Source organism: Sinocyclocheilus anshuiensis, unplaced genomic scaffold (genome assembly GCF_001515605.1).
Source record: "Sinocyclocheilus anshuiensis isolate Anshui unplaced genomic scaffold, SAMN03320099.WGS_v1.1 scaffold579, whole genome shotgun sequence".
Taxonomy (NCBI): Eukaryota; Metazoa; Chordata; class Actinopteri; order Cypriniformes; family Cyprinidae; genus Sinocyclocheilus; species Sinocyclocheilus anshuiensis.
In genome coordinates, this window is record NW_015551075.1 from 3,271,334 (window position 1) to 3,293,883 (window position 22,550).

General features: G+C 35.1%; 1 pseudogene; it reads right to left on the minus strand.

Moving 5' to 3' along the window:
• Positions 1–384: 384 nt before the first annotated feature.
• Positions 385–13,385, minus strand: LOC107662331 (aminopeptidase Ey-like; annotated as a pseudogene).
• Positions 13,386–22,550: the final 9,165 nt, after the last annotated feature.

Consider the following 22,550-nt stretch of genomic DNA (forward strand, 5'->3'; position numbering starts at 1 on the left):
GTTTATAATGGGTTTTAATGTTTTTGTCTCCTCGCTCCGGCCGGACAGGACATCACAGTATGGTAAGGGGCGTAACATTTCCGTCACACACTTGAGGTATTCGACCAATCACAACGCACTGGATAGCTGGCCAATCAGCGTACACCTCACTTTTCAGACTGATGAGCTTTGTAAAAATCGACACGTTTCAGAAAGGCGGGGCATAGAGGAGAAACAATAATGTACAGTATGTGGAAAATAATGTGTTTTTTGAACCTTAAACCGCATAAACACATTTCATTACACCAAATACACAAAATAATGTTCTTTTTAGCAGCATCATATGATCCCTTTAACCAAAAATGAAAATTCTGTCATAATCACTACCATTCACAGGTTTGAGTGTCAGTAAGATTTTTAATGCGTAAGTGATGACAGAATGATTAGTTTTGAACTGCCAGTTGAAATAACTGAAGTAGTATTTAAATTACTCTGATCTCACAGCACAGAGATGTGAGTTTTACGCTGATTCTGAGAGGAACCACTGCAAAACCGCCTCCTTGTTCTCTTCCAGCCATTTAATCTTGGCTGTTGTCTTCTCGATGGCCTGCTGCAGCGCTTGAGTTCCCAAGCCGAATCCGGTCTCAGCGCTGTCCTTTTGAAAGCATTTCAACTGAGCAAAGACAGCAAGGATTTAACACTTAAGTCAGGTTATGTCTCATAAGCCTCTCACAGTGCATGCAATAGATTTTTGCTGAGTCGTTCTAAGGTCAAAGGTCATGTACCTGACTGAGTTCAAATGGTGTGCAGAATCTGTTGGTGACGTCACTAATTAATCTGGAGAAAGTGAATGATCCAGTGCCGTACCTGTTGAGTAATACCAAAAGTGTATACTTTCACATATTTTTCTCTTTCTCTCTTTGTGAGTGTGTGTTATGGTATTTGGCATACTTACAATTTAAAGAAATAGTCCCAGTTTGCCCGGACAAAGTCCCATGCCAAAGGTTGGCCAATAATATTACTGGCAATGTACCCAATGGTAGAAGTGGCATCCTGTTTGCGTATCTTTTCTGGGTTCATAGTATATTCCAGGTACCTTATTAAAACATGAAACAATTTACAAGTTTACAGCTTATTTTTAAATATAACTTTATCTAATATAAATAAAATTGAGTCTGGGAAACATGCGGCATATGAAAAATTTGTCCTTACTGATCAGTGTGGCCAGAGGGAACTGTTGTCCAGTTTGAGCTGATAGTCCCAAAATATTCAAATAGCGGTTTGACTTGTTTCTTAAGATAAGCCTGAAAGAAATACGACCAGCAGTCCCTGTAATTTATCTGTTTTACTTCAGGTTTGATTATAAAAATGAGATTTAACCAACCTGCATTGCACCGTAAACTTCACTGCGATCGAACAACTGGAAAAAATAGTTCAGATTGCGAAGCGCTGCCTCCCATGGAATGTATTCCTGCAGGAGATATTTAGTTGATCTCAAAGCGAGTGTTATGTTTAAAATGGATGCTCTGGAAAAATAAACAAAAATGTACAGTTTTATATGGAATCCAGTCATTCACATTTTTTACCTGTGAATTTCCATGAATTGTTTTTGATTACTGGATAGATACAGACTTCTAAAAAATCACCTTGATTCAGACTGATTTACTAATTTAGACTCATCATTTAGACTGAATTGCGAAGCAGTTTAATTGATTCATAGCAATGAACTGACTCAATTCACTCACAAATCACACTAACAAGGTTTGCAAGATGCATTCCACACAAAAGCAATTTGTAGCAGATGAAATATTTTTGAGCAGCACATAACTAGAAAAACTAGAAAAATGAATATAAATAGTATTATTTATTTTTTTTTTAAATTTGATAAATTTCCATTACTTTCCCAAGCCCAAAATGTATTTCCAAGACCGTGAGAACCCTGAAACATACAAAAATGTAGGGTCGGTAAGATGTTTTACTGTTTTTTAAGTAAGTCTCTTATGCTCACCAAGGCTGCATTTATTTGATCAAAAATACAGTAAAACAGTAATATTGTAAAATATTACTACAATTTAAAGTTACTGATTTCTATTGTAATATTTTATTTGAATAAATTATTTAATATTCTATTTTAATATTTCAAAATGTAATTTATTCCTGTGATGCAAAGCTTTTCAGCATCAGTACTCCAGTCTTCAGTGTCACGTGATCCTTCAGAAATCATTCTAATATGCTGATATGCTGCTCAAGAAACATTTCTTATTATTATCAGTGTTGAAAACAGTTGTACTGCTTAATATTATTGTGGAAAATGTGATACTTTTTTTTTTACAGGAATAGAAAGAACAGCATTTATTTGCAATATATGTTTTGTAACATTATAAATGTCTTTACTGTCACCTTTGATTAATTTGATGCACCTTTGCTGACTAAAAGTATTAATTTCTTAAAAAAAACAACAACAAAAAAACTTTTGAACATTTGTAGTGTACATGCAATGTGCAATAACTCCCACCTTGCCAGATTAAATGCATCATCCAGAATCTGAGCTCTGTTTACCACAGGTATCATATAAGAAAAGACATTTAAAAATATTTTTTTTGGCACTTTTGTGACTGTTCTTTCTCATAATTGTCATGCAGGACCTGGTGATTTGACTCCAGTTGGCTGAGAAGTCGCTCCCAGTTCCCAAGGTCGTAGTTCACTCTGAAGTATCCCGACACATGGAGGTTAGCCAGCACCCATTCATTTTTGCTGACTTTCATGGGTTTGTGTATAGCTTAGAGCCGATAAAATAAGGTCATACTTTATATAGTATCTCAATTCAAGGAGAAAACATTTCATTTGACAATAAGTTACAGTACTGGCAGTGCAAAGACAATATTAATGCATGCATCTTTATACTTGGGCCGGTAGGTAAGCAGCAAGCAACAACCCAGAACACCCTGGCATTGTGACGACAAGTTTTACATGGTCGAACACTTTTCAATTGGTCTTTAGTAAATGTAAAAAAACGAATGCATGCATTCTCTCAAGCCAAAATAGTTTTGTAAGCTTCGCTCCCTTGTCTTCCAAAAGCAAATCTAATTTCCAAAATCCAGGATTTCATGCATCTCCAGCCCCCTGTAGAATAACAAGTAAGATTTGACTCTTTGCCTACTACAGATTGGCCGGATAATCTTCCGTTGGAGTGCAGAGACCCATAACTACAAGAACCGAGTGACCTGCGATTTTATTGGCTGAGCGTGCAAGACCTGTTGCAAGACCTTGAGGTAGATGAAAAGTATAAAGTGACTTTAGATGGTTTAACGTACCTGATTTCTGTAGAAGCCACAGCTGATCCTGCACCTGGCCTTTCTTCATCCATTTGATGGGCACAAACAATTCATAACTGAGGTTTAACACAGCAGTTAGACTTATAAGAAGGGTTTTCAAATGTTATATCACAATGATGATGTTTGACAACATACTTGAATTCAGATTTCCTATCCACCACTGCTTCTGGTTCCAGAAGAAAGTGCTTTTGGCTGACATTCCCTGTTCGAGTGTCAATGGTGACTACTGGGAAACCCATCTGTAGTATCCAGCGGTTCATGATCTCGTGAACACTATACGGCAGTTTCACCCCTGGAGTTTTGCTGCGTTCAAGTCCTCCTGGGACATTCGTACTTACGAGTTGACAAGTCGTAATTACAACGTCAGGTGCGTTCAAATCAGTTTAGTCGGCACAAGATGGCGGTGTACCTTCTTTTAATAAATTACAAGAAAATACAACAGGGTCTGTTAACTCTGCTTATAGAAAATGAAGAGCAAAGAATTCGCATCAGGTGTGTTTTACGTTTTTAATATTTTTACAAAGTAATTTATGAAGCCACTTTAATCTGTATCGCATAAAAACTTGTTATTAATTGTTATATTACAATCCTGCCACATTCAAAAAGCTTATTTTTTGTAAATAAAAAGCCTGACAAATGTCACTGCGTAATACCTGTAAGTACTGTGATTTCATTAACTAGCTGCGTAACAAGAACATGACCAATTTAAGTTTATAGGACAACTAAACTATCAATTAAAAAATAAATTTACCGTCAACTACAGACGTTGCATCCATCGATTCCGCCGTAAATACAATCTATCCGACATGACTTGAATGCACTATTTGATCTACTGCCTGGTTGAGACGTGAAAACGAGCATAACACTGAGCTCCAGCATGTCTTACAGTGTCCACTACACCACATATTAGGGCTGGGCGACATGGCAAAAAAATAACATCTTGATTTTTTCCAGAATGTTTTACTGATTTACGATTTAATTTTTTTTACATTCTCACAATAGCGAGTTTACATCTTGCAATTCTGACTTTTTCTCAGAATTGCGTGATATAAACTCGCAACTGCAAGAAAAAAAAAAGTCAGAATTGCAAGATGTTTATGAGCAATTCTGACACTTTCTTGCAGTTCTGACTTTTTTCTCAAAATTGCGTGATATAAACGTGCAATTGCGAGTTATAAAGTCAGAATTACGAGATATAAACTCACAGTTCTGACTTTTTTCTCGCAGTTCTGACTTTTTTCTTGCAATTCTGACTTTTATAAACTAACAATTGCGAATTATAATGTCCAATTCTGAGGGAAAAGACTATTTTCGCAATTCTGATTTTATAACATGCAATTACGATTTTATATCACGCAATTCAAACTTAATAATTTGCAACTGCCCAGCTTTACCACATATAAATGTCAAGCAGTTAAACAGCCCACCTTTTGAAGATGTAGCCAGAGATCTAAATGCACTGAGCTTCCAAAAGCAAACTGCTTCAAATAGTTCTGTGGGAGAGAACAACACAATTGGTCGTGAAATATGACTTGAAATTTGTATGAACTCTTAAACTTGTTCAAAAACATTAGAGTACAGTAAAACGTACACTGAGTCCTTTGGCAAACACAGGCTCTGTCAGGAATTCAGAGAGCATTTTAAGCACTGCAGCTCCCTGTAATGACAAACATATGAAATGCATTTATCTCTGACTGGACTGAAACTACCCTGACTGCTTTATGACTTTATTTGCAGTCCCTCAAGAGATTGCGCTTTTGGTGGTCTTTCGAAATTCCACAATATCTGAGCTCAAGCTGAAACCCAACATAGACCCAACATGAAGATCCAAAACATTTTTTAATGTTGTAATCTATTTAATTGTTATGAGTGGTTGCCAGGGTGTTGCTAGGTGGTTGTTGGGGTGTTCTGAGTAGTTATTCGCAGCACATTACTATCTTGTTGCAGAGTGCTTAACAACCTGTTTGCTATTCAGTTGGTATGTGGTCGGTAAAATGTTCTTAGTGTGTCACTGTCTGGTTGCCATGGTATTTTGAGTGTTCTTGGAGTTTTCAGTCGAGTTTCTAGAGTGTTCTTCTTGGATTCTAGGCTTTGCTAATTTGCTAGGTCTCATGATAGTGCAGTAGAGTTTTGTACCTTGCTGTAGGAAATTGTGTTGAACATTTAGCTAATTTCTGAGGGTGTGTTGACCTCTTCTTCCTTTCGAGAGAGGAGGTGAGAGGAGCTCAAGCTATCCACAGCAAACGCTCTTTGCAGGTCATACAGAATGAGCTGGTCTTTCTGGTGAGGGATAGAGTTGATTGTCAATTACATCAGTTACAAGGTGTGACTCTTCTATCTATTTAGCTGCACTGCAGCATGCAATACTACATGCTCTCTCAAAGGTGAAGTGTGTAACTTCTGCACCACTAGTGGCTATAAACAGAACTGCTAAAATAGTAAATGTTTCCCAGTTTACAAAGATCTGTCTATCTGTCTATCTATTCATTCATTCGTTCATTCATTTTTCATTTAAATAAATTAAATATTTATTATTAAAATTTCAGGTTTACCAAAAACTTGTTTGCCTTCTAAATAAATAAATAATTAACTTATTTCATATGTTTTTTTTAATAATAATAATAAAATCTATCTATATATCTATCTATCTATCTATCTATTGTTTGTTTGTTTGTTTCGTTCTTTGTTTGTTTGTTTGTTTCTTATTTATTTGATTGCAAATGTAAACCTGAAACAATTATGAAAAAATATTTATTTATTTATTTAAATAAAAATGCCTCAGGTTTACAAAAACTTGCCAAATAAATAGATAAATATGTTGCTTGGAAACAAACGTTTTTGTCAGAATACATGGCTACTTTTGAATGACCATCAAGGCAGAAAGATCCTGTTTGTTCCGGGGTGGCGTTGTTACAGGACTAACTGAACCACACTAACCAGCCAAACCTCATCCCCTTTGCTTAAACAAACAGACCAATGTTTTGAAAGTGCCTATAGATTGTTACTTTTAGTTGTTTCTGTTAATTAAATTGGAATAGAGAAAATATGTACACACTTCAATTTTGAATACAAGTTTTTGTCAGCACTATGTAAGTGCCTTGAAGTTTATGTAATAGCATTGATTATCTTAAAATTATTTAAAAGAGAGGGACTATTTCACTAAAATCCTCTGAGTGATGTTCTTACCATGTTCCAGGTGGGCTCAGCATAATCAGCGCCCAGATACTCCAGTCCACGTATGATGCGAACCCTTCGTTCAGCCACAGATCATTCCACCATTTCACCGTCACGAGGTTTCCAAACCACTGGAAGACATAAATCACACGGCAAACTGTGAGAAGCAAAAAGTACTCAGAGTCCCCTTTACTGGGCCTAGACATACCATGTGAGCCAGCTCGTGAGAAACAACAGTCACAATCCTCTGCTTGTTGCCATTGGCAGACCTCCGTGGATCGTATAGAAGAGCCGTCTCTCTGTAAGTGACAAGACCCCAGTTTTCCATGGTTCCTGAGTTGAAGTCAGGCAGCGCAATCTGGTCTAAGAAAACAGGAGGGTAACTGTTCACTCTACTGTGCTTTGAAGGGTAAAGGTTTTCTTTTTTATCATGAATGAAGCTGGTCGTACCTGACAGAAAGCGGATAGCTAGTGTTGTAATATTTCTCAAAGAACTCCAGTATTGGCTGAGTGATGTTGAACGCATAGTCGCCTTGCCCGTCTTCAATGGCTCTTTTTCTTGCCCATATTCTTACCTTTGACAAGCCAAACTAACAAGTTTTGAAATAACTTCATGTCTATAAAATATTCCTCTTCCTAAAGTTTAGATTTATAAATTGGTGTGGAGGTACTACCAAAACTCCCTTCTTGTCTTTAGCATTGATGTACGTAAAATCACTGACAACAAACACGATGAGATATGTTGACATCCTCTTTGTTGGTCCAACTATCGTTCTGGTAATGGCCGTTCCAGCAATGATGACATTTTCTGTCTCTAAGGTGAAAAAATAAGAAATTACAATTAAAGCTATTTGTTTATGTAATGTAGCTACCAAGTAATTATATGATTTTGAGTAGAATAAGTTATTTACATTTACATTTATGAATTTAGCCTTTACATTTAAATTCAGCATTGAATAAATTACATTTTAAAATATTTTTTCATTTACATTTACGAATTTATTCAAAGCGACTTATATTGCATCTAAAGGGATAGTCCGCATAAAAAATAAAAAATTCTGTCATTATTTACTCACCCTCATGTCATTCCAAACCTGACGTTTTGTTTTGTGGAACACGAAAGGAGATATTTTGAAGAATGTTGATAAACAAATAGTTTTGATACTCATTGACATTCATAATAAAAAATAAAAATACAATGGCACTCAAAGGGAATCAAACCTGTTTGGTTACCAACATTCTTCAAAATATATTTCTTTGTGTAGAAAAAAAGAAATGCATAGAGTATGCGTGCAACAACATGAGGTTGAGTAAATAATGACAGGATTTTCGTTTTTGGGTGAATGATCCCTTTAAGGCATTTATTTTGTCAGTTTGTGAATTGAACCCATGACATTGGCATTGCTTTACTGTTTGAGCTACAAAAATGCTTTTAATTATACCAGTTAATAGTATAAACTGTGGCTATAATAGCATTTAACAAAATTGAGATCCTAAATTAAGATGCATTATTACATTTATTGTGGCATGACAAATCATAGAATAGATAGTCGTTAAAACTGTTTAGAAGTCAATATATTGACTTAGTGAATTGACTAAATCAATATGTCGTTAAACACATGTATATCACCGGCCTCCAGTCCACAGCATTCCATTTTGCAATTGAAAAGCATTTTTTTAAGAGGCATATTTTAGAAAATCTTCACAGGGTTTGACTAATGGGTTACAGAAACGCTGTTTTGATTTGAAATTGGCCCTGCAAGCTAAAACATGATTTGAGGCAAAAGTTTGTTCATGCTTAGGTTTGAAGATGATGACAGATGAATAATTGCACAGAAAACAAACTCAGCTGAAGTAAATGCCAACATCAGGAGGACAGATGCTGCAGAATGACACATAACCCGCAGACTCAGACTCAAAAACCACACAAGACATGGGAACGAATATGCAAACTTTGCACTTTAAGGGAATAATCCATTAGTCATCACCTTCATGTTGTTCTAACTGGTGACTTTCTTTCTTCCACGGTTTACAGATGGTGACATTTCTGAATATCCTGCTCCATTTTTTAACCTTCTTAAGCTTTATTTTGTAAGAAATAGACTGAAATTTAAGTCCTTATTCATTGAAAACTGTCCACTCTGCAGTAACTCTCAGATCAAATGTGGTGTCTTTTCACCATTTTTGTGACACAAAGCTAATGTGTGGCTTCAGACGGCTATGCACATGGAGCACAAGTCAAACGGATGTTTTATTTTTTGATCTTTACAGACCCAGTTCCCAATAACTTTAGTGATATAAAAAAGAAGACTGAAATTCAAGGTGTGAAATTCACAGCTGTTTCTAGACATATGCGGAATAAGCAGACTCTTTTCTTTTTAAAATATACTAAAAACTGGCTCAGGAAGTAGTTACGGCTCAGTTAGACAGTTATGGGGCCCTCTTGTGGTCTGAGAAATATTATTATAATTTAAAAACAACTGTTTTCTATTTTTATATATTTTAAAATATAATTTATTCCTGGAATGCAAAGCTGAATTTTCAGTGTCACATGATCTTTCAGAAAGCATTCTAATATGCTAATTTGGTGCTCAAGAAACGTTTCTTCTCATTATCAATGTTGATAACAGTTGTGCTGCTTAATTAATATTTTTGTGGAAACCATAAATCCCTTTTTTCAGGATTATTTGATGACTTTTGTAACATTATGAATGTCTTTACAGTCACTTTTGGTCGATTTAATGCATCCTTGCAAGCATTAATTTACTTAATTAATTTAAAGGTACTAATCCCAAACTTTTGAACAAAAGTTCAAAATGCATGCAAATATAAAGTATTATGGCATTTCTGTTTGCTGAACATGAAGGGAAGTGCACCTGTGGTTTGTCTGCTAGAACTGTGTGAGAAACTTGAAAGGAGCTGACTTCATTCATCCACCGAAACATCCTCAAAAGCAGTTGCTTAGAAGTAATTGCAGAAATGACACAGAAAAGCGAAGTTAGTTCTGAGAAATCTATTGCAATTTAATGCATCCTTGCAAGCATTAATTTAAAAAAAAAAAAAAGGTACTAATCCCAAACTTTTGAACAAAAGTTCAAAATGCATGCAAATATAAAGTATTATGGCATTTCTGTTTGCTGAACATGAAGGGAAGTGCACCTGTGGTTTGTCTGCTAGAACTGTGTGAGAAACTTGAAAGGAGCTGACTTCATTCATCCACCGAAACATCCTCAAAAGCAGTTGCTTAGAAGTAATTGCAGAAATGACACAGAAAAGCGAAGTTAGTTCTGAGAAATCTATTGCAGATGTTTCATCTGTTTGCAGATGCCACTTTGTTTGATGTTTTGTGTCTAATGGAATGACATTCTGACATTTCTAGCTGCTTTAGTATCTATTGCTTCCATAAACAACTTCTCACTTTTTTTCCCCATCTTCCATGTATTCACTCCTGTAGAAACCCTCCAGATCATCAGCGAGCTCTCCTGTGAACTCTGTGTAGAGACAGTAGTCCTTCCCAGGCTTCAGTTTTCCCTCCAGTTGAATCACCAGATACTGCGTTTCTGTCTGAAACCAGCTTGTCTTTATGGCCGGAGCCGTTACACTCTAAAAATTGTTAAAAAGGGACAAACCCAGCTATTGGGTTGTTTTGACCCAGCTATTGGGTTGTTTTGACCCAGCGGTTGGGGTGTTTTGAACCCAACCGCTGGGTCAAAACAACCCAATAGCTGGGTTTGTCCCTTTTTAACCCAGCGCTGGGTTATATTTAACCCAGCATTTTTTAGAGTGTACGCCACTCAGACCCGTGAGTTTTGCATGGTGCCCCTTAAACAGAGTCAAGTTCAGCTTGTTGGAGTGAATTAATATCAGGTCTGTCTTCTTCACACATGTAAACATCACTCCAGAGATGCCAGTGAAAATATACATCTCATTGGCGTTCTTCACCAAACGGGGCCAAAGAGTCACGTTGTAGTACTGTGGAGACAGAGTATCAGGCAGCCTGTATCTGTCCCAGGGTTCGTTCGAAGTCTTCGGTGTGGGAAATACAGGCGATGTAGTTGCGTTAGAGAATTTTGCTGTGCTTTTGGACTTTTCTCGATTATAAACCGCTGATAATGCAATGATGGTCACCAAGGCTATTGCGGCCAGTACCATGGCTGCAGTGGCCAGATGTTTGCTGATGTAATATCCTTTCCCCATTGTTCACTCACTGCGGTTTGCGTTGTGAAAATGCTGGTGTCCTTTATGTGTGTTTTACTTCTTTGCTGTGTTGTTGAGATGATGGTAGCATGACATTGCCTTCAACAAAAACAAATAGAAGGTTTCCATCTTCAGTGATATAAATACCTAGAAAAAGCAATTTTTCATTATACATTCAAGTAAGATGATTATTGTAGTAAAGGAATAGTTCATCCAAACATGAAAATGTCAATATTTATTCGCCCTTATACCACTTAAAATTGAATGACTTTATTTCTACCTTGGAACACAAAGGGAGATATTTCGCTGAATATTCACGCTGCTTTTTCCAAATAATGAAAGTGAGATAGGCTGCCTACAATGTAATTTCACTATTATTTATATACTGTTGTAGTATTTATTCATATTTTGAATTAGATCTTTTTTTTTTGTTTGTTTAAATATTAGAACTTTTTAAATGTGATTTTGTCATTTTTACTAGTTTTTATTAGTTTTATTATTTTTATTTTTCAGAATATTTCTATATAGTTTTACTTTATTGATTTAATTTAAGTAATTTTAGTACTTCAAACTTTAAACATATTTCATTTAGTTGTCAAGGCAACATTTATATATTTTGATTTATTCGTTATATTTCATTTCTTTATATATCGTTTTATTTACATCAATTACTAAAACAATTTTTAATAGTTATAGTTTTAGTTAACAATAACAACACTGACTGTCTAACATTTAAATATGACACACAAAACTAATTTATTTTACTCACACACAATTAATGAATGATTGATTTGTAAGCCATATGGATCACTTTTACAGTAGTTTTATACTACTTTTTTCTCATTTTGGAGCTAGTCTCCATTCACTTTCATTTGTATGGAAAATAGAACAAACTAAAATAAATAACTTTAAAATAAAAAATCAATTAAATTAAATAATAGTTTTTTTCCCTTTAAGTAAAATCCTTAATTTCATATTTAATACACTTCATATTCATATCAACTCAAATTAAACATGGTGTTTGAGTCGTTTGCTGACAAAATCTGCACTTTTGTTTGGTGGTGAAAAATAAAAAGTTATGCATAATATTAAGTCTTAGGACAAAAAGTCACATGCTGCATGTCAGACTCTGTTCCATGTTTTGTGTGTGTCTTGCTCCCCATGTGCCTTCCTATGCCCTTATTTGGTTAGTTTCCTGTTCCTGTCCTGATTAGTTAAGTTCATTTGTCCCAGGTGTTTCCCTTGATGTTTCATTGCTCCCAGGTGTGTCTCGTCAGCCCCTCCTCCTGTGTGTATAAATAGTGTTCCCTGTGTGTGCTCCAGCGTCCGGTATTGTATGTTAATGTATGTGAATGTCTATGTCTACATGTATTGCGTGAGTGTTCCTTTGTATTAATTAAACCCATTTGGGTTGATGTACTCCTCGTCTCTCTCCATTCCTTGCTCCTCAGTCCGCTCAGCAGTGCACCCGTGACACTGCACATCTGGAATAATCAACAATATTTTAACACTTAATGGCTGTTTGTGTTAGCAGAAATAGGGGGGAAAATATGTGCAAAAGTGAATAAGCCTGTAAGTTTAAACAGATTTTAAGTACACGCTCATGATGGACCATCTCATTGGTGCAGGATAGAATGGGATGGGATGCCTTCCCTGTCCAGCTGATTAATTCTCAATTAAACCAATGGATAACGTGAGCTGTCTTTTTTTAAGAAGAATTTTTGTAGCTGTAAGTGGGAAATGTATGTGAAAGTTCAACTTGCAGATGTTTATGCATTGGGAAAAATATGTATATAATTCATATATACATTTAAATTTTATTTATATTATATATACTATATTGTATATATTAATTTGCTGGTGAACATCATTCACTGAGGGAAAAAAAAGTGTTTGGAACAGAGCAAAAAAACATAAAATGCTAGTAAATTTTACATACAATTACCAAGAAATGGCAAATAACACATTGAATTAAATTAAATTTAATTGAAATGTTGAAGTAGACTGAAAAGTTATTTTCTTGTAAACTGAACTCCAGTATTCTTTCTTTTATTTACAACTTACATTTTTTACAGTGTGGCCATGCAAACTAGTCCACCAGCTGGATCTGAAGATAAACCAGTATGGAAATTCATGCTGGTCTCATCTGACCTAACAGGTATGCCAAACCTTTTATTGCATATTATTGATTTGCATATACAAATTAATGCAGTCATTGATATGAATATGTTGCTTTCACCCTTCAGCTGTAAAACCACTTTGCTTAAACACTTGTGTCTTATATCTGTCTGACAGCTTTAAGCCTTTTGTTCTACTGCGTACGACCACTTCCACCTGGAAGCTATCTGAGGGAAGTAAATATACATAAACTAATTCTCTGCTACCCTCTAAAATATGAAACACCCACACTGCAGTCCGAACCAAAGAAACCCATCTCATCCGTTGACCATATGCTAAATCACTCTGTCTGGAAAGCCATGCATGCAGCAGTGCAGGAGCACAGAAATCTTGCAGCAGTTCTCTTTCTTTTGTAAAAAGACTTCTTAGTTCTTGTGTGAGATAAAAGTCAAATTGTATAAACACACGCACATGCCTGACTGACAAACAGAAGAGAGTAAAAGTGGACATACCATTTATCCATATAGGGAAAGTCACAGAAGTGGGAGAGTTGGTGTAGATGATGAGGCTGATGGGAAAAACAAACAAACACACACACACACACTCCTTTACATTTGGGAGGAGGAGCGAAACCAAGCTCAGGTTTGCTCACATGTATAGACAACCCCCCCTCCACACACATACACATACGCATACACATATACACACAGACTGTGAATTCTCTAACAAATCTTTGTTGCAGGGTTTTAAGGGGAAAACATGATCACTCTGAAGCATTTATTGTTATGTTTTTTCATAGCTCAAGAGACTCCGTTATGTTTGATGAGCACATGTTTGAGACCTCTTCTGAAACTCGAGTTGAGGCACATTAGATATTACAAAGGTATTTTTCACAGGAGTAAATTAAGATTAAGAGATATTTAGATTTCTGTCCTGTGGCTATATTTAGTATTTTTGGCACAAAAATCGAAAATTGATATGCTCATTATGCATTGCAGCCATCAAACTGTTTATCATCAGTCTGCCATCAGCTATGAACTTGAAAGGTGATTTGGACGTGATTTGATTACACTGAAGTCTCCCACTGTTTATCTTCCCTTTAGGAAAAAATAATCACCAATACACCAAAAACAACTTAGATAAAGTATAATACTTGCTCAAAATCAATAACTCTATAAGTATGTGCAATTAGATACACACTGTACATACATCTATGTATTAATGTATATAACTGAACATACTTAAGCTGCAATTATTTGATTTTATATTTTAAAAAATTATAATTTGATTAATATCATTACAATTTAAAATAAGTGCTTTCTATTTTAATATATTGTAAAATGTCATTTATTCCTGTGATGCAAAACTGAATTTTCAGCATCATTACTCCATTCTTCAGTGTCACATGATCCTTCAGAAATCATTTTAAAGGGATAGTTCACCCAAAAATGAAAATTTGATGTTTATCTGCTTACCCCCAGGGCATCCAAGATGTAGGTGACTTTGTTTCTTCAGTAGAACACAAACGGAGATTTTTAACTCCAGCCGTTGCAGTCTATCAGTCGTATAATGCATGGCAATGGTAACAAAATCTATGAGAGTAAAAATAACATGCACAGACAAATCCAAATTAAACCCTGCGGCTCGTGACGACACATTGATGTCCTAAGACACGAAACGATCGGTTTGTGCCAGAAACCGAACAGTATTTATATCATTTTTTACCTCTAATACACCACTATGTCCAACTGCTTTGAGCGAACGCAGGCATCCGATGTGTGAGGTGTGTACGCGCTCTGGCGTAGTTTTATGCAAGTGCCGGAAGTGATCTCTCGCGCGTATACGTCACTCATTGTTTACACAGTTTGGGTGAACTATCCCTTTAATATGTTGATTTGCTGCTCAAAAAGCATTTATTATTTTTATTATTATCAATGATTAAATCAGTTGTGCTGCTTGATATTTTTTGTGGAAATCGTGATGCATTTTTTCAGGAATATTTGATTAATAGAAAATTCAAAAGAACAGCATATGTTTGAAATCACTGTCGTTTAATCAGTTTAATGCATCCTTGCTGAATAAAACTAGTGTGTATTTTGATGAATTGCTAAATTAATAAATGTAAATGTTTAAGAGCAACAACCATTTAAATGTTAAAATGCAACGAAAATGAGTGTTGAATTTATGGCTCCAACAAAGGCAAAAATGAACATGCAGATTGAAATTCGTAGAAACTCGTCTGTTCTCAGTATGCACGTGACAGTGTTTTCCCAACAGGATACAATAAACCATTTCAGCTGAAATGCAGTGCACAGGGAATGCCAAGCAGATAAACAGAGAAAGTCTTGATGGAAATCTTCATAACCAGAAGTGAGCCTCATATTGTTTCAGGAGATGATTCAAACGAGTTATGATAACTTTAACTCTAAATCTGATGGGAATTTTCTGATGAAGTTTTGAAGTGTGAAAATGTGTCGTTGCACATACTAAAGTGTTGCACCTAATATAGGTTAGAGATCGTATTCTACTTCTATTAACTGGCAGTGGAGTTGTAAAGCATCTCCAGGGATGTTACCTGCAAAGAAAAGCAATTTCCAGCAAGTCCTGCTGTTATGTGTTTCAAACTGCAATAACCAAAAAATCACAGCCTTGAAGACTCTCTTTAAGTGGCTAACATGAAAGTACAGTTTGCATCAAATACACATAAGTTAAGTCTTGAAAAGGCACTACATGCAGACAACTAATACTTAAAGAGGTGGTTCATTGCGATTTCACTTTTTTAATGTTAGTTAGTGTGTAATGTTGCTGTTTGAGCATAAACAATATCTGCAAAGTTACGAAGCTGAAAGTTCAATGCAAACAGAGATATCGTCTTTTAAAATTCTGTCAGTTTAATGCCACAATCAAGCCTAGAAAAAAAACACTGAACCACCCCTTTAAATATACCTCAGTTTATGTTCTAGTGATTTTTTTTTCACTAAGGTAATGTAAGAAGCACTTAATTTTGAGGTACTTGGTTTTTGCTTGCTATACTTTTGTAAACTTTTCCTCATTTCCAAAGTACAGGAAGTTTAAGCAACTTGCCATAAATTATGATGTATTTCATGTGTATAAATGTCTCCACTGTTTTCTGTATAACCCTTCAGAAAGACTGACACATTTCCAAATGCTTTTTCCATGCCAGTATATTACTTTGACATTGTCAGTTTTAGATTTATACAGCCCCCACATTTAAACTGAATGTGGTTAGCCACAGTACTTTAATTAGATGGTCTCTTCTATGGCAGTTTATTTGCCAGAAATTTTGGACCCCATTGAATTTAATTGTGTGGGCCAAAATACGTTGAAACTTGAAATATTTAATTTTATATTTTGTTTTCCACAGAAAAAGAAAGTCATACAGGTTTTGGAAAGACTTGAGGATGAGTCAGTGCTATAATAGTTTTAAAAAAATTTTTTACTTTAAATAAAATAAACCTTAACTTAAATTAAGTAAAATAAAAAACATTTTACTTTATTTCTCATATTTTGTTTAATTTAACTTGAAGTACTAAAATGATTCAAACTATTTAAACTAAAACTAATAAAAATGACAAAACACAGCTAAATTAATTTCAAAGAATTTAAACTGTACTTTTTATATAACTTTTTATTTCTTATTTTCATTTAGTTTAACTTGAAGTACTAAAATAACTAAAACTAAATAAGCTAAACCCAATAAATACAAATGAAAGACTATAGACATATTTTTAAAAAAACTAAATGACAAAAACACTGAAGAATTACTGAAACTTTAACTAAACTTAAAGTAAAAATCTCATTTAAAATTAAAACTATAATAGTGTATTAATGATAAAATACCACTGGGATGAATAAATAATGACAGAATAATCTCTTAATTATCTCTTAAATATCTCTTAAGTTAATGTCTTATGCTTTATATGTATGAAAAATAAAACAATGGCTGTAAATATTAGAAAAAGAACTGTGCTGATTGTGACACAATTTGACAAGTATGGTTAAATGGCTTAGTATTCTAGTTTCACAAAAGAATTTCACCACTGACAGGAAAATGTAGAACATTTTTGTCTTGGCCTCAAAACACATGAATCTCATTTCCTGTGTGAAAATGAATGCAAGATGGTCATTTGGACCCTTAGAATACCTCGCCTGAGTCTGAGAGCAGATTACAGCAGAGCACATCTTTCTCTGTCTGAACGCTGAAGTTACTGGTGGCTGGCACTGTGTCTGTTATTGTGTGTTACAGGGACGCACGCGGGAAGTAGGGGTGCTGAGGGGGCTGCAGCACCCCTTGTTTTCACATGGTTGCAAATGCAACGCCAAGTTTGTTCATTTAAATAGACACAGGATTTTTCTTAGAGCGAGATACGGCTTGAGTTGTGGTTTGATCAGAGGGCAGCCGGTTGTGAGAAGTTTGGAGGGGCCCATCCGACAAATATAATTTCTGACCTGTCCAAATGAGAGAGCTGGTGTTCATTGTCTTGTTTTTCAGGTTCTGTTGTTTATTGTGGCCTTCTTTCTCTTGGATTGTGTGCGCTAGAATGAATGGTGATGAGTTGTGCAGTGCAGAGCTGTGCGTTTATAACCATTTCTCTCCTGTTTTTCATTATTAATGTCCATGCACTGGCATGAATCTATTCCCATGAACTGGACAAAACTCTTGTGAATCATAGAGCAAAGTAGGTGGCATTTTATACCTTTTACAATAATATAATAATAGGCCTAGGTCAGGGGTAGGCAAGTTAGGTCCTAGAGAGCCGCAGTCCTGCAGAGTTCAGCTCCAACCCTAATCAAACACACCTGAACAAGCTAATCAATGTCTTCAGGATTACTAAGGCTATAGGCAGGTGAGTTTTGTTTTCAGAGTTGGAGCTGAACTCTGCAGGACTGCGGCTCTCTAGGACCGAACTTGCCTACCCCTGGGCTAGGTGCTAATGTAACAGTTGCATTTTTAAGGCTTTCACATAATTTTTTTTTCACATTCACCAAATTTGAAAATATTTTTTATTTCATTCTGCTTTCTAAAAGACATTCAGAAATCATGATTTTTTTTTTATTACTTTTTATTTTATAAAAAAAAAATATATATTTTTCAGAAAAAAGTAAATCTGCATGTTGTTTTGTGAAAATAATTGTGTTAATATCAAATATGCTGTCAACCAAATAAACCATCAATAATTTCCAGAAAATATTTTAACAATTTGCTTTTGTACCAAAGACAATATAAAAGCCAATTGTTTAATTATAGAAATGATCATTTGATTTTGTTGTCTTTATCTGTCACGATCTGTGCTGGGAGGAGCACGGAACGAGGAACAAGGAGTACATAAACAGTCTTTAATCCTTGGAAAGACAGGGGAATTACACAACATCCAACGAGTAGAACTGACAAAGGAAGACTCAACAAACAGGAACTTAAATACAAGGGATAATTATTAAACACAGGTGTCAGAAATCATAATCAAACTAAACGAGGACAGGAACATGACCAAATACGGAAAAACAGGAACAGAAATGGGCAAAACACGACACAGAACAGTCCAGAATCCTGACAATATCACAATTCACACTGTATAAATGTTTATATATGAAGACTTCAGATGCAAAAACCTCGAAGTCCGTCTGAGATTTTTCTTTCAAATTAGCTTTTTTTATCAGGCTCCTATGAAAGTATCATTTGACATTTTTGAAAATAAGGCATTCAGTAACTGACTAATACCTAATGAGAAATGACTGAAAATGGCAGGTCATGTCTCTAACAAATTCCTTTATTTAGCAAATATCAAAACTAGAGCTGGAGCTATATTCAAATAGAAAACAGTTATTTTTTAAATTGTAATAATATTTCACTATATTACAGTTTTTACTGTATTTTTGATCAATTAAATGCAGCCTTGATGAGCAGAAGAGACTTCTTTCAAAGAGAACAATCTTACTGACTCCAAACTTGTAAACAGTAGTGTTGGTTTATCCATACTAAAATAACTGTAATCCAACAGATTAATGCAACCCATATTTGTTACTTTGTGGTTGTTTTTATTTTATACATTTTGTTTAAGTTGTAATGTACGGCCCTTGAGCAAGGCACTGAACCTCATGATCAGAATATCAGTTCAATGACTAGCAGGCTGATCTTGTCATGTCATGCAGTTTAAGTTCTTGTAAAGACAGATGTAAGTGAATAGGCACTGTTATTCATCGTGAGCATATAGTGATATGTGTGAACAGGTGTATTTTTATTTTCTTTCTTTTTCTTTTGGACTTTTGAAAATGCAAGCTCAAAGCATTTTCTTTTATTAAAAATGTATTTAAATTGTTTTATTTAAATATGATAATATATTTATAAGAATATTGTTTTATAATAAATCATAATAATTTATAAGAATTTTCTGACAAATAATTACACAAATAATTAAATTAAGATGAATATCATATTTTAAGAACATTTTACGTATTTGTAGGTGTTTTTAAATGTTTAAAATCAAATAATGTTAATTATTATTACTTATTTATTTTAATTTCATTATTTAAAAAATTGTATAAATAACAATTATAACAAATATTTTGTCTCAGAAATCAGCAGTCATCATCGTATTTTAACATCCATCAAAACTTTCGATACTGTATTTGATTGTTTGTTTGATTGATTGATTGATTGATTGATTGATTGATTTAAAGCCAGACATCATCTCAAATTGACATCCTGTTGCATCCATGTGAATAACCAGCACTCTCTTCCACCTTCAATGCCACGACTGAGGTGAGACCCTTGAGCAAGGCACTGAACACCCAACTGCTCCCCGGGTGCCCACTGCTCCGGGTTTGTGTTCACGGTGTGTGTGTGTGTGTGTGTGTTCACTGCTGTGTGTGTGCACTTTGGGTGGGTTAAAATGCAGAGCACTAAATCCAAGTATGGGTCACCATACTTGGCCACATGTCACGTCACTTTCTCCTCTATTGAACATCCAGACTGTCCATCTGGTTTCTGTCAGGGAGAGCGAGGCGATTGGCCGTCTCATGGCTGCCACATGAATTGTCCCGAGAGTTAGTGTGACAAAGTCGGATTTAACAACTAATATATTTTTGGAATGGTAAATAACTTCCAGTTGGAGTTTAGTGTAAATTTCCAACGTGTGCAGTCCATGTAATTCTGCTGACGGTGTGTCCCGTGAGTGTGTCCCAGCATCCTTCCTGCTTTATAGAGGACATCTGCACAGGGGACAATTTGTCTGACTGGCCTGGCTGATGCACCTGGGACCCCACAGCCTCAGGAATTAATAACTTTCTGTGCAAAAAGCACTTTTGAGCTCATGTTTTTGTCAAAGTTGGGGGTGTTTTGAGGTTTAATACAAGCTCAGGTCTATCTATAGCATGTGAACTGCCAGTTACCGCAAAAAAAAAAAAAAAAATTTTGAATCTGTATGGGTCACCATACTTAGCCACATGTCACTTCACTTCACTTCACTTCACTTCACTTCATCAGTTGTTTTGGTCCAGCGATGAATGCTGTAAATTTGTTTTGTGGCGCCCTCTGCTGGTCAGACTAACAAATTAACTTATAATACAACTTGGCCAAGTCTCTACAAATAAATATGTGGGATAAATTGTAATTTATTACATTGGACTAGTAACATAATATTCAATTAGTTCCAGAGTGATTTTTATAAAGCCTTTTTGGGTTAGAAGGGACTTTCTATCTAGGGTTTGTCATCATGCCAGTATTATGAATCACATCTTATTGCAGAGTAAAATGCATTAGTGTAATGCAGTCTGAAGTGTACCTACAACATAATACTTGTTGGCCCAGCGATCGTACAGTCCATCTTACTAAAAGTGTAGTGTTTGAACTTTTTTTGTGTTAGGGGAACCCTTGATTACAAGCCTTTGATATCCAGATGACCGATGACTTGCGCAATAACTAAAATAGCAATGTGTTGTTTAGCCAACAGTCAGTCAGCCTGGTTATATACTTCATCAATCTTTGCCTTAGTCTGCCGCAGTCTGAGTGCTCGCTTGATTCCTGGAAAGAAGAGAAAAAACCTTACCTAGAATCATTCTCATGAAGATTTTTAGTAAGGCATTTCATAACATATTACTTATGGGTCAGCACAAAGGCCAAAGCTTTCTTTATTCCGAATTGCGTATTTTTGTGTTTGATTCACTCTTAAAAATAAAGGTTCCATAAAGGAGCTTTCGCAGCAGTGCCATATAAGAAGCATTTTAGGTTTCCCAGAACTTTTCAGTAAACAGTTTTTTAAAAAAGACATATTTTTCTTTAGGTCACATACTTTCAGGAGTGACAGCTGCTTTGAAATACAGGAGTGAATCCCCTAAATTATTGTTTAGTGTTTGTTTGCAACACAACTCTCGAAATTGTGATGATTCTGTAGCAACATTCTGGCGTCCCGTGTATTTGGTAACCACTCTTTTTGACCAAAGTAATATTATAATCACCAAAGATTCATTCGATTCTGCAATTTTAACTACACCGCCATCGACAGAGTCATCTTGTTTGCTTTCTTAAAGTGTTGCCATATCCACCTATTATATAAGTGCTTTTGGGCTTGGCTCATAAAGCGATGAAGTATATGGTGTTAAATTGGGCAGGTGCAGGTTGTGATATTTATGTTTATTATGGGCTTGTTCTTATTTGCATTTTTTTTCTGGCAAGATCTGGCAACACAAATGAGTCTCGTGTATATGAAAGCTTGTTTCTGCAATGGGATAAAAAAAAAAGATAATTGTTTATATCACACAATTCTGTTTGTTTGGATTTATTTTTTTTAGACTTTCTTCGTTTTTAGATTTCTACTCACAATTTGTAATTGTGAGATGAAAAGTCTGAATTGTGAGATATAAAGTCACAAATACCTTTTTTATTTTTCACATTGTGGTGGAAACATACAAAAAAAAAAAGGTTTCAAGATGTACACTCATATTTCTGAGAGAAAAAAAATCTAAATTACAAGAGGCAAACTCTAAATTCTAAAAATAGTCAGAATTGTGAATTATGAATTGTGAAAAAAACTCAGTTACCTTTTTTACCTTTTTTGCAATTGTGAGGTATAAACTCAATTCTGAGAGAAAAAAGTTAGAATTTTGAGATAAAAAGTTGCAGTTACCCTCTTTATTTTTTTATTCCGTGGTGGAAACACACACACACACACACACACACACACACACACACACAAACTAAGTTGTGAGATGTAAAGTCAGAATTCAGAAAAAATCTGAAAAGTCAGAATTACAAGATGTAAATTTGCAATTACAAGAAAAACTGGAAAAACAAATAACTACAATAACTACAATGTAAACTCAAAATTCAGAGACAAAAAGTAAAAAGATAAAAGAAAAAAAGTAAAACAAATAAAAAAATGTAAAAGAAATTTGTAATAATCTGAAGAACCTTTTTCCACCATGAAGAACCTCTTGTGTAATGGAGGGGTTCCCTGAATAATATAGGTTCTAACCACTGATGCAATAAACAACTTTTATTTTTAGGAGCGTAAGGAGATATTTGGATTCAGGCACATTTATAATTTTTCACTCCTTTTCCCATCTCATCCTGAATTCCATTCCTCCTCAAAAACAAACAGTGGCTCATTAGCATGTGTGACCCGCTGGTGGCAAACAAATTTATTTCCACTTGAGTGCAGAGAGAGAATTAAACCAACAAGAGGCGCTCGAGGTAGGTGGGCTGTATGCAGTCTTTATTGGGACAGTTTA